Here is a 9,823-nt window from a genome sequence, read left to right on the forward strand (position 1 = left end):
GTGGTCTGGCCATAGAATCCCCGTGTTCCAAAGATGTAATTTATGAGTGAGGCTATTCTCGTGTGCCCTGGAACAATTTATTATTATGATGCTTGTCCACTGTAATGCACTTTGTATTATTTTGACACCTATTCGTCCGTTTAATCTGAAAGTTTCTAATCGTCGGCTTAAGCCCCCATGTAGAGACTCCAAGGTGTGTTTCGACATCCTAACTATGACCCTTAGCCGATATATCGGTGCCCGGAGGCGGTAGTGTGTGAAGGAAACGAGGCAATCAGACTATGCGACTTTAGTGCTTCACTTAGCCATAGGAGCTTGAATTCAGGGGGCTCGTGGAAATCGAATAAACCGGATTTTGAAATAGTTACCACAAGGTTTGAAAAGTTACAAACCCCTCGTATACCACTAAATGAAACCTCCATCAGTTTTTTGTTCTTCAGCTCGGATTGCACACCAGTTCTCGCTTATTATGACAGATTGCACACCAGTTCTCGCTTATTATGACAGTCAGTTCTCGGTTTTCTCAATTGAGGTATTTTATCCAGGCCAGCTGGGAATACAATCGCAGTGGTTCTCCCTTTACCCCTTTAGCCGACCTAGCGGACCTGAAGGGGGTAAGCAGAGGAGTGGGGCAACACAACTATTGACCCAAGACATAATTAGGAACCGATGGATATGAAGCAATATTCGTGAAATCCAACACTTGAAAAGTAGTGACGGGGAAGTGCTCGGGACGGTATTTTCATCCAAGCCCCCGGTCTATTAGCGAGTTGCACTTGATATGTATTGAACAAATTTACCGTTTGGTGCCAATGAGCAGGAAAGATATATATGTAATAATACTATCAAAGAGTCTTTAAATAATATTTTCTAGGAATTTTTACAATTCGTGGCGCCAAGGTAGCTGTTACAGGTAGCTATTGTTTTGAACAACATATTTCAAAGCAACGTTTTCCCCCACAGCCTTTCATGGGTGACTTGACGTCCGCCCTGTTTCTGTCTGTGCAATTTCTCCTATGATTCTTGGAAGAGAGGGGTAGTATACTTTAGAGGTGGTTGCTGTCGGTAGATGAACCTTGAATAGAGGGTCTTGAGAAGCTACCATGGTAAATCCTTAATGGTATCCTGTTTTTGTCCATGAAGACGTTTGGACCATAGTTTGGTCGAACCGAACATATGGTCCTTGGTAGTGGATCCCCACAGTTGCCCATGGTATTTTGAGACTGAAGTTGTGTCTACGGGGGACATACCTTACGGGTGACCGAGACATGCCGTGGGGAGTGTATCCCTATTTTCTATGAGCCGGAGATGTCATCGGGGATCCAATTGAGCTCCGGCTCGCTTGCCCGCCTGCCGCACCTGGATGGCTAGCTTTTCGCTTGATGCTTTGTAGTTGTAATGGCATTTACCTGCCAAGGCCTTTGTGTGATCCTCGGTCCGGAGGGAGCATTTTTTGTTGCCGTTGACGGTGATAACTCTCGTGGGTTCGGGCATCTTGAGATTTAGGTAGGCGTAATGAGGCACAACGTTGAAGCGGGCAAATGGTGTGCGACCGAGTAGTGCGTGATACCTGCTGTGGAAGGGGACGATGTCGAAGTTTAATACTTCGCTGCGGAAGTTGTTGGGCGAACTGAACCCGATCTCCAGTGTTACCGTGTCGTAGTAGCGGGCTTTGACGCGTGGGACCACTCCTTCAAAGGTAGTGTTGCTGGGTTTGAACCTTAATGGTTCTATGCCCATCTTTTTCACCGTATATGAGTAAATCAGGTTAAGACTACTCCATCCATCCTTAAGGAATCTAGTGAGGCGCTACCCATCTATGATGGGGGTCTAGGACAAAGGCGGGCGACCCTCCATGACGGATCCTGGTGAGATGATCCCTACAGTTGAAGGTGATCGGACAAGCCGACCATGAGTTGCACTTCGGGGCTATGGGCTCTACCGCGTATACCTCTAGAAGGGATCTCTTCCTCTCCTTTAGTATGTGAGTAACATATATTCACAGTTTTCATCTCTGGGGGGGACTGTTTCTGGCCCCAGTGTTCACACCGCGAGGCTTGTCGTCATCTTTGCTTCGTGGGCCCTTGCATTGTTCCTCGGCTGCTAGTTTGCCAGCCTGTTTAAACATCCAACAGTTACGGTTGGTGTGGGTGGCGGGCTTGTCTTGGGTGCATGGATCTGGTAGGGCCTTTCCATTATTTTATCTAATGGAGTCGGTCCATCCATGTTCCTTTAAAGTGTTTCATCTGCTCTCCGGATTTTGAGCTCGGAAGCCAGCATTTACGGTTGTGTCATCGGCGTCACCGTTACGATGGCGGCATTTTTTCTTGTTTCGCCTTTGTTGGAGCATATTTCTCCATATGTGGTTTTGGTAATTGATGAAAACCCCTATGGACTTATGGTTGCCTTAAATTATATTCAAAGGATTTGTCCATATGCACTTCTTGAAGTCCATCTGTTGGTTTCAAGGAGTTTATATGATGACCAAGGTGGTATTCAAGGTATTATCCAAAGAATGGTCATAAAGACACAAGGTTGATCAAAACTAAGTCAAAGAGTAAATCAAAATGATCAACACACAAAGCGTACATGATGTACCGAGAGGGATCAAGTGATCCAATGGTATGGTAAGCATTGGCCATTACGCTTTTGTGTACTAACCCATGGTCTTCGTGAGAGTTCTATATGGGGTTAGGTGTGTTTCCATGGGATTTCGTGAAGAGCCCATGAAGGATGAAATCAAGTGGTGATCGTCATCAAGATTGCGGTGTGCAAGTTCAAGTGGAGCATAACAAAGATATCTTGCTTGATGATTGACATCCATTGTGGTGGCAATGGACTTGTGAAGATGTGCTGAAGAGTGGCTCACCCATAGTGAGTATGGGGGAGCAATCAACTGGTCTTCATCAAGCCAACGCAATCAACAAAGGTGGTCCATCTTGAGGAAGTCAAGATCATGATCATCTAGCTAAAGTGGACTATGTACAAGGTATAGGTTTGCCCTTGATAGGTTTTTCTATTTTAGGATAGATTGTCGTACTGTCAAGGAGGGATCTCAAGTGAGTAGCTTGATTGTATCGTTTGTTGAGATCTCAAACCATTTGCATCCTTGCATCATATTTCTTGGTTCTTGTTTGGTGTTTCTCTTTGTGAGTTTTAGCGCTTATGGGCATCTTTATGACATGCTCGAGTTCATCGAAAACAGAGTTCATGTGCATCTTCTATGATGTTTTCGATGTTGGAGTTTTGTCGGTTCTTCATTCATAGAGGTCTCACATCTCTATATCATTGGCATTTTCATAAGTGCATGTTCTTAAGTTTGCTCCATTCGGAGCTCATTTTTAGAAGTTATGACAGTTCTGGTCTTACTTGTTTTCTTGATATGATTGTACCACTGCTCGTGTCATACAGTCTAACCACCACTCGAGGGGTGACACCCTGGGGGTGCTTCCACTGAGTGGTCCCCAGAGGTTGTACCTCTGCCCCTCGGGGGGTTGTACCACCCACAGCTGGGTGACCCAGGGTGGCATCCCTAGGCGGTTGAACCGGCCCAGCACCGGGCTTCAACCAGACACGGTTATGTTGAGCTCTGGTTGTTGGGCGGACGTGGACCGGTTGTACTACTATTTTAGATAGCCTGATAGTTTTGGTGTTCCAGGCGGTTATACCGCTTGGGACTTTGCCGTGTCCAGTGCTCGAGTTGAGCGGTTGGTCTGGTGGTTGGGCGGTTGTACCGGCCATGCCGGTTGTACCGCCCGCATCACCTGTTGTACCGCCCGTGTGTAATTCTGCACATAACAGGCAGATTTGTGGGGACCTATTTAAGGAGGTCTTCTTCCACAATGGTTCCCCAACTCTTGAGCTCGTTTTTGCCCCCCCCCCCCATTGTTGACCTTCTTTGAGGTTGCTAACTCTGAATCCCTCCAACAATTCTTGCTGGTTCTTGAGGGAAAAGAGAGATGAGATCTAGATCTACATTTCCACCAATCACTTTCTCCTCTGTGTGAGGGGAACCCCTTGGATCTAGATCATGAAGTTCTTCATGTTCTTCTTTGTTCTTCCTCTCATTTTCTTCCATAGCATTACTTGTTGTGGATGTATTTGGGAGATAAGGACTTGGGCACTCCGTGTGCCCTTGCCATTGCATTTGGTGCATAGGTTTAATTTATTCACGGTGATACATGGAAGTGAAGTTTGAGAAGCTTATTACTCTTGGGTGCTTGGTACCCTAATACTTGTTCTTCTTGGGTGCTTTGGCATCCTAGAAGCTTGGTGGTGCCTCGGAGCTCAATCAATGTGGTGTAAAGCTCCGAGCAGGCTTCGGGGGCTCCAATTAGGTCGTGGAGATTGCCCCGAGCATTTGAGGTTACCTCAAAGCCATATTTCATTGTGGTGAAGCTTGTGGTGTTGTTGGGAGCGTCCAACTAAGTTCTGGAGATTTTCCCAACCTTGTTTGTATGAGTTCGGCGACCGCCCTCAAGAGTCCCTTAGTGGAATGACGTCATCTTGCGTTGTGCAAGGGTGTGAGGATATTACGATGGCCTTAGTGGCATCTTGAGTAGCATTGTGCCTTCACACCGCTCCAAACGGAGATTAGCATCCGCAAGGGTGTGAACTTCGGGATACATCATTGTCTCTGCGTGCCTTGCTTATCTCTTACCCGAGCCCTTTACTTATGCACTTTACTTTGTGATAGACATATTGTTTCTTATTATATATCTTGCTATCACTTAGTTGTTTATCTTGCTTAGCATAAGTTGTTGGTGCACATAGGTGAGCCTAGTTGTTTGTAGGTTTTGTGCTTGACATATTAAACGTTAGTTTTATTCCGCATTTGTTCAAGCCTAAACCTTAATATTTTAAAGCGCCTATTCACCCCCCCCCCCTCTAGGCGACATCCACGTCCTTTTCAAATGGTCCCAAGTTTTATCTGGTGCTTGATGGAATCACCTTCTTAGATATGACTGAGATAGTTTTATTTGTCTTTAATGGTGCTAAAGAATAATTGTGGGGCAGGAACATTGATGCTTAAGTTTCACATAGTATTCAAAAAGTAGAGAATTTATTCAAAAAGTGAGCCTAGTTGTTTTAGGTTTTGTGCTTGAAAAATTAAATGGTAATTTTATTCCGCATTTGTTCAAGCCTAAACCATAATTATTTAAAGTGCCTATTCACCCCCCCCTCTAGGCGACATCCATGTCCTTTCAACCTTGTCTTGCCATTTCCATCCCAAACTTCAGAGGTACCGGGGTCGTCTCCATTATGGCCGCGCCGAGCTAGCCAATTGCCCTCGCCTGTGCAAAAGTGGGTCATGAGGGAAGTGAAAGCGGACATTGTTCTCGGCCTATCCTGGACGAGCTGGCGAGCCATCCATTCGTCTCGGATATTATGCCTGAAGGATCTAGAGAGTCCACGGTCTAGTTCTTCTTGGTTAGGAACCTATTCCATAATTCTCTAGACGATTCTCCCGCCTTTTGGAAGATGTTGCTTAGGTTAGAGGAATCCGACGGGTGGACATAAGTTTCCTGAAAATTAGACATGAAGGCTTTTCGAGCTCTGATGTCGTGTGAACTACGTCGGTATTTCCCCAAAGAGGAAGGGATGATGCAGCACAACTACGGTAGCTATTTCCCTCAGTGATGAGACCAAGATTATCGAACTAGTAGGAGAACCACGCAACACTATGTAAACGGTACCAGCACACAAATTACAAATACTTGAAACCCGACGTATAAGAGGGGTTGTCAATCCCTCTCGGGTAAAATGATAGATAGATTTGTGGTAGATTGGATAAATAGATCTCGATAAAACACAAAATAAAAAAAGTAATAAAAAAGTGCATCAAGGTATTTTTGTGTTTTTGATAATATAGATCTAAAAATAAAAGTTGCAAATAAAGGAAAAAAGCATATAACAATATAGATATGAAAGTATATGATAGGAAAATAGACCGGGGGGCCATAGATTTCACTAGTTGCTTCTCTCGAGAAATAGCAAACGGTGGGTAAAAAAATACCGTTGGATAATTGAAAGAAAAGCGAATAATCATGAGGATATCTAAGACAATGATCATGCATACAGGCATCACGTCCAAGATTAGTAGACCAACTCTCTCTCATCTACTACCATTACTCCACACATCAACCGCTATCGAGCATGCATCTCGTGTATTAAGTTCATGGAAAAACGGAGTAATGCAATAAAAATGATGACATGATGTAGACATGATCTATTCATGTAGGAATAGACCCCATCTTTTTACCCTTAATAGAAACGATAAATGTGTGCCTTGCTGCCCCTTCTGTCAATGGCAAAGGACACCGCAAGATTGAACCCATCACAAAGCACCTCTTCCCATTGCAAGATAAATAGATCAAGTTGTCCAAACAAAACCTAAATATCAGAGAAGAAATACGAGGCTATAGTAATCAAGAATGGATATTATATCAAGGCAAATATGATCATAAGCTCACAGTTCATCGGATCCCAATAAACACACCGCACAAAGTCATTACATCAAATAGATCTCCAAGAGACCGTTGTATTGAGAAACCAAGAGAGAAGAAGCCATCTAGCTACTTCCTACGGACCTGTAGGTCTGAAGTGAACTACTCACGCATCATCGGAGAGGCGCCAATGAGGATGATGAACCCCTCCGTGATCGTGTTCCCCTCTATTGAACTACCGAAATGGGCTCTAGATTGGATATCATGGTTGTGGAACTTGCGGCGACTGGAACAGTTTCTCGTCAACTTCCCTAGAGTTTCAGGAATATCAGGGTATTTATAGAGCAAAGAGGCGGGGTGGGAGGCTATCGAGGTGGGTACCCTGGTGGGTTGTGCTCCCCTCGGAGCACCCTGGAGGTACTTATTTAGCCCATCCTATGTCTCCTCGCCTAGAAAAATTCTCCAAAAAGTTAGGCTACATTTGGACTCCGTTTGGTATTGATTTTCTGCAAAGTAAAAAATAGGCAAAAAACATCAACTGGTAATAGGCACTATGTTAATAGGTTAGTCCCAAAAAATGATATAAAGTTGATATAAAATGATTGTAAAACATCCAAGAATGATAATATAACAGCATGGAACAATAAAAAATTATAGATACGTTGGAGACGTATCAAGCTCTTCCGAGCTTCCGATAGCGGGTAAGCTGTTTAGCTATTGTCGCGCTGGTCCATTCAGATTTAGGGAGTAACACCCAAGATGCGACCCTATCCTTAATTTGGCACGAGGCCCTCGTCAAGGATAGAAGCGCATCTCGTCGTTTCGCAAGAATGGATATCGTTACAAGTACATGTACTGAAAATATGAGATATATGGAATTGGCTTACACTCGCCACAAACTACATCACAATCACATCAGTACAATACATAAACATCATGAAGAAAAGCAGGGTCCGACTACGGATGAAAACAAACGAGAAAAGAACAATGTCCATCCTTGCTATCCCAGGCTGCCGGCCTGGAACCCGTCCTAGATCGATGAACAAGAAGAAGAAACTCCAAATGAATAATCAATGCGCTCGCGTCAAGTAACCTTTACATGTACCTGCAACTAGTGTTGTAGTAATCTATGAGCCACAGGGGACTCAGCAATCTCATTTCCAAAGGTATCAAGACTAGCAAACCTTAATGGGTGAGGTATGGTAAAGTGATGAGGCGGCAACAAGCAACTAAGCATTTATATGAGGTGGCTAACTTACGAGTACAGGGATAAAGAGGGGGAATGATCTACGCATAGCGAACGTGAACTACTGATGATCAAATGAATGATCCTGAACACCTACTTACGCCAAACATAACCCCACCGTGTCCTCGATCGGAGAAGGGCTCACAAAAGAGACAGTCACGGTTACGCACTCAGTTGGCAAGTTTTAATTAAGTTAACTTCAAGTTATCTAGAACCAGTGTCAAACAAAGTTTCCACATCGCCACATAACTGCGGGCATGGCTTTCCGAAAAGATTTAACCCTACAGGGGTGCTCCAACTAGTCCATCAAAAATTACCATAAGCCGCATAAAAATACTCGATCACGAAACTCGCGATCTCGTCGGACTCCTTAGTGCAAAACCTCAACTCTCAGATTACCCAAAGTTTCACCGGAATCCCGATGCACAAGACATTCGTCAAAGGTAAAACTAATCCAGCAAGGCCGCCCGACGTGTCGATGAACCTGATAGGAGCCGCGTATCTCGTTCTCAGGACACGACGGATGGGTCACACTAGGAGAAACCAAACCTCGGGTTGCCCCGCGGTGGCCCCGTAGTCTGCCAGTTTGGACCAACACTCATGCGGAGCACTGGCCCAGGGGGGGTTGATTAATTATCAGCGGGTGCGAGCGGGTCCCTATGCATTTATTAGTTATTAGGCAAATGTAAAACCAAAGTTGGACCTTGCCAGACCAGTTTTAATCTAAGACGAAGTATCAAGGGGGTCCCCATAACAACCCCGATCGTGTTAGGAGCGCAAAATTATGGAATATACCACCGGTAGCCGAAACTAAGGGGCAAAGGTGGAACAAAACACCAGGCTGGAAAGGCCGAGCCTTCCACCTTTTACCAAGTATATAGGTGCATTATAGTAAATAGCATTAATATGGTGATATAACAAGGAACCCATGTTATCACATGGAAGCAACTGCACCTGCAACTAGCAACGCTAACACATGGTTAAGCAAGCGGTAACATAGCCAATTAGTGGTTTGCTAGGTTGTGAATAGGTTGAAGGTTTTCATGGCAATGTTGAGAGGCTGAGTTTAACAGGTGGTAGGTAACGAGACATAGAGACCGCAAGATATGATGGCATGAATGCAATATGTGTGCAACGGTAGTCCCAAGCATCCCAAACCAAGAAGGCAGCAACACAGTATGAAACTACACAAGATTCTAAGCAAGTTTCATATAGGGCACGATCAAAACGGAGCAACGGTTCAACAACTACAAGCTATATACAAGAAATAGTCATAATTTGTCAAAATCAGCCACATAGCATTTTCTACACCCTCGAACAACTAGCTACACAAATCCAAATTGCTCAAACAAGGCATGAGACAGTAGAGGGCAAGATCCACTACAACATAATACTAATGAAATCTAGCATGGAAGCATGGATCACTAGGAAACGAACTCACAAAATGGCATCTCACACACAGTTTCAGACTTAGTGAAAATATCAATTTTTGACAGTGCAGTTTTCGATCTAAAGGCATATTGACAGCAACAAAACTATATGCTACAGGGCACCAAATGGCATGAAAATTTAGAGCATGCCAGAGAATCCTAAGGGCTACAACTAATTTCATTGCACCAACATCAAAAGAGCTACAGATCACCAGATAAACTCATGACAAGACAGCAACAAAATATAACAGATTTTAGACTTAGAAATATTTCAGCATCTCCAAATAAGCACTATTTTCTAGCATGTTGACAACAAGCAATCAACACCTAAACATGGATTTCTATTACAACCAAAATTACCAGGGGCTAGCATACATATCCAAGGGCATATCTCTAGTTGACAAGTCAATCATATCATGCACGGATTAAATCCCACAAAATAAACAAAAGGGCAACATGGCAGAATATCACGCACACTAACTTGCTCAAAAGCTAAAACTAAATGCACAACTAAATTCTATGGATTTTCTACCCCGAAAACATATATAACATGAGGGGTTGCCAAATAAAAATAACGCCACACGAATATGCGAGATCATGTCCTAAACCCGGTATAACAAACTAGCACTGGAACCTACATGCAAAAATGCAAACAACTACTCTAAAATACTTAGCAAAAAGTTCCTAAAAACATGAGCATT

This window comes from Hordeum vulgare, chromosome 3H (genome assembly GCF_904849725.1).
Source record: "Hordeum vulgare subsp. vulgare chromosome 3H, MorexV3_pseudomolecules_assembly, whole genome shotgun sequence".
NCBI lineage: Eukaryota > Viridiplantae > Streptophyta > Magnoliopsida > Poales > Poaceae > Hordeum > Hordeum vulgare.